Source organism: Vicugna pacos, unplaced genomic scaffold, assembly GCF_048564905.1.
Source record: "Vicugna pacos unplaced genomic scaffold, VicPac4 scaffold_20, whole genome shotgun sequence".
Lineage (NCBI taxonomy): Eukaryota > Metazoa > Chordata > Mammalia > Artiodactyla > Camelidae > Vicugna > Vicugna pacos.
This window is the reverse complement of record NW_027328741.1, coordinates 28368558-28372157: the sequence shown is the minus strand read 5'-3', so window position 1 is coordinate 28372157 and position 3600 is coordinate 28368558. Positions and strand designations below refer to the sequence as shown.

Sequence of the window (3600 nt, the reverse complement as noted above, 5' to 3'; positions counted from 1 at the left end):
ATTACTTCTTAAATTCTACCACATGCTGAATGTGCCATCTGAGAATACATCATGTGACCTTTTTGATTCCAGGGATGACATAATAGAGACCATGATCCCTGGGCCGGTTCCTGAATGTATCTCCTGTTCCAAACTATCCTAACTTAACACATTTAATACTTTCCAGGATGAACCAGAAACCACTTAGTACTTTTCCCTCTCTCCATGTTTTATTATTTTTTCAAATTCTTCCATTTTTTCTTCTTCTTTACATGAAAATATTTAAATTTACTCCCATATTGTTCCATCTAAGATCATATCAAACAAATATCTCTTTTTTTCTTTAAATGTCAAGTTAGTCTCCCATTTAACTCTTAACTCTTTTAAAAAATACTAAGGAAAATACAGGTACACATCTATGTTTATTGTTCAAATAAGAAAATAGCAGATAGTTGTCGACATTTGCCAACATCAGTTATAATCTTTGTTTCCTGCATAATCTGGTAGTTCTCTGGTAGATCAGTTGTTATTAGGATGACATTCATAAACTGAAGATGGCTGATGAGTTGGCCTTGAAAGAGAAGTAGCTGATGTATCAGCTATCACTGGCACTGGAAAGAGTGGGTTGCACCCTGGTTGAAGTTTAGGAAAATGACCTTCATTTGCAGATATGTTCTGATATGTATTTGGAAAAGTAGAAGGCTTCAACATCAGTCCAAAATAATTGCTCTGTTTGGGAGATAAGATACTCTACTGAGAAGTAGAAATTCTAGTTCAAATGGAGTTCACAACACGGCCATTTATTTCATTGTAACTGCTTTGAGAGTGCCCGTGGACAGTGGTCAACTGATTGAAAATATCTCGTTGATCCACTGCAATTTGTTCTGTTGGTCTGACATTGATGATGGAGGAGAAAAATCACCTCTGATCGGGGTAGTTGTATCACCAATTATGTGGCTAGTAGAGGGCTTTCTCATTAGAGGCATGTTTAAATTTGCAGAAGGTAAAAATGCACTTTCTTCAATAGTGTCAGCCACAAATCCAGAATTATTATTATCCACATAATACCCTGCTTTAAAGTACTGCTCTTTGAAGTCTTCAGGCAATGAAGACACCAGAGAGGCATTTTTAATCCCAACTCTTCTTTTTATTCTCACTAAAAGCTGGGGACAGCCTCATTTAAAATTTGGATTATGATAAAAGTGCAGCTACAACCAAAGGAGAAATATTTTAGTAATATTTATACAAAAATTCAAGACTACAATAAGCCTAACATATTAAACCTGATTCCACGTTTACTATGCAAGGATAATATCATCAAAATATGAATATTGCTAACAATATTTTGAAGTTCCTTATTTGGAAAATACACATTTAATTATTATAGTCATCAAATTTAAATGTTAGCATTTACAGTAACTGTGAATGCCAGTTTTGAAAAGCAGCTTTAATACCTTTATATGAATTTCTGGAAAGATTCATAGTTGTAAGCAAAGTTTCTCATAATCTTGAATAATTAAGGCACTGTCCTCATTTTTTAGAGTAAAGTATTTTAGCCTTAACAGTTTTATACAATTTTCAAAATCTAGCTTTACATTTATATTACCATTGATTGATGTGCAAAATAAAATTTTATATATAAGTTACCAAGTGGTAATTAAAATTTCTGAATATCTCTTAATACAGAGACTTCTTTTTCTTCTGCCGGAAAGTCAGCAAGACAAGCACACCTTTGAAAATTCTGCCTCACTTTCCTAAACCCATAAAAGTTAATGTGTCTAAGTAAACATTTCATACTTCCAGTTTCAAATATTCTGAAAGGGGCCTTTTTTCCAAAACTTCCTTCTTCAAGACAACTTCATCAATCACTATGGAAGATCCATTATCACCCCACCAGATGGATTTAAATTGGTCACTCCCAGACATTTTCCAGAGCTTTGTTGGAAATGTCAGAGAACCAAAATCATTATCTTCATCTGGTTCAGAGACACAATGTGTGTAACATGGTCTTTTTATCAAGGATTCTTCAGACAAAGTCTGAAAAGCATTTTCTTCAATCATAGAACTCAAGTCCAAGTCCCCAGAGAATGTTTGATCACACAATAGAGATCTACCGGAGTTTCCTGAGCCAGTTGGTCCATCTTTATGAGACACATCTTGAATTTCTGAAGAAACATGTGCCATCACAAATAACTTTTTCTACAGCTACTTTTCTAACCTGCATGATTTTGAGCACTGCAGCTTCAAGTGCTGCTTTGGCAGGCCTGAACAGATAAACTGCTAGGCCTTTCACAATGGTTCTCAACTTGAGAAGCTGTGACATCACAAAACGACTGGTATCCCAGCAACTCAAGTGTAACATTCAGCCAGTGTTTACTTGTCATTCATCCAGTTAAAATGAAACATATAGGATGCTTTTTTTATAGTGTGATCTGCAAATATTATCCCAACAAATTTTTATAAATAATTTAGTTTTGGGGTGTATGAAATAAAACCAATCTCCATACTTTTGTATTGAAATTTATGCCAGATTTGTGAACAGAGTATAAATATAGCACAAATTATATAAAATAACTTTAAAGTTTTGGAATTTAAAGTGAAATTCGTGTAAAACTTGTACAGAAAATATATATCTATTTCAATATCATTTGTAATTAAATTGAAGCATAATTTGATTAGGAAATGGAAGTAGGTATTTATTTGTGTACTTTATAATAAGTAGTTCAATATTCAAAACATGAGCAGATTAAATGTCAGTTTATTTGTTTTGTATATAAATAAATGGTAAATAATCATGAAATAAATTTAGATAAAAATAATGCATCAAACTTAAGAAATCCCAAAAGGCGGAATTTTTGTTTTAAATTGTAATTCATTTCTGTAAGTAAAACAAATGTAATTTAATATTCTACTCTAAAATTACAGAAGAGAGAATCTTATTGTATATTTATGAATGTTTATTTTTGCCATTCTTTCAATCAGAGGTTTTTCAGTCCCCAGAAGCAATAAATTTTCTTTCCATCTTTATAATCCATTCAATTGTGGCTTCTGTTAAGTGTTCCAAAATGATGTTTATAAGTACACTTATACACAAGATCCTGGGTTCAATAAGCAGTGCCTCCATTAAGGGGTAAACAAACAATCAAAAAACAAATAAATAACACTATATGTGATTTGGGGTGGAAAAGACCAAGTAATGCATTTTTGGAAGGAATATGTATCTCAGTCCTGAAACATTTCACATTGTTAGTAAAATATGGCATTTCAAGGCAAGTGTTTTGTTCACTAAATGTAAATAATAGCTATGTTCTGTATCAGTAAACTGTAGAAAATCCAGTTCTACCAAAAGTTATATTCTTTATTTAGAAATAAATTCCTTTAAACATAAGCCAAATTAAAAATGAGGGATAAAATTTTTTAATAAATAAATGTAAACTCAATCTGTAATGTAAATTTTTCTTTCAGTATGTGAAAATTCCATTCTAAATAAATATTAGCAACCAGAATTCATTACATATTATAAGTATTATAAACTATAGTTAAGAGGGATTTAGTCCTGATTCATAAATATTACTTACCAAATTCAAATCAATATATGTGATACAATCCCTTAAACAGCAG

At 31.7% G+C, this 3600-nt stretch overlaps 1 long non-coding RNA gene across 1 annotated transcript; it reads right to left on the bottom strand.

Moving 5' to 3' along the window:
• Positions 1 to 388: 388 nt before the first annotated feature.
• On the bottom strand, positions 389 to 2271 carry LOC140694184 (uncharacterized). The gene is made up of 2 exons (XR_012069924.1): positions 2094 to 2271; positions 389 to 708 (listed from the first exon to the last, which is right to left on the bottom strand). It is a non-coding gene; the product is annotated as an uncharacterized lncRNA (long non-coding RNA).
• Positions 2272 to 3600: the final 1329 nt, after the last annotated feature.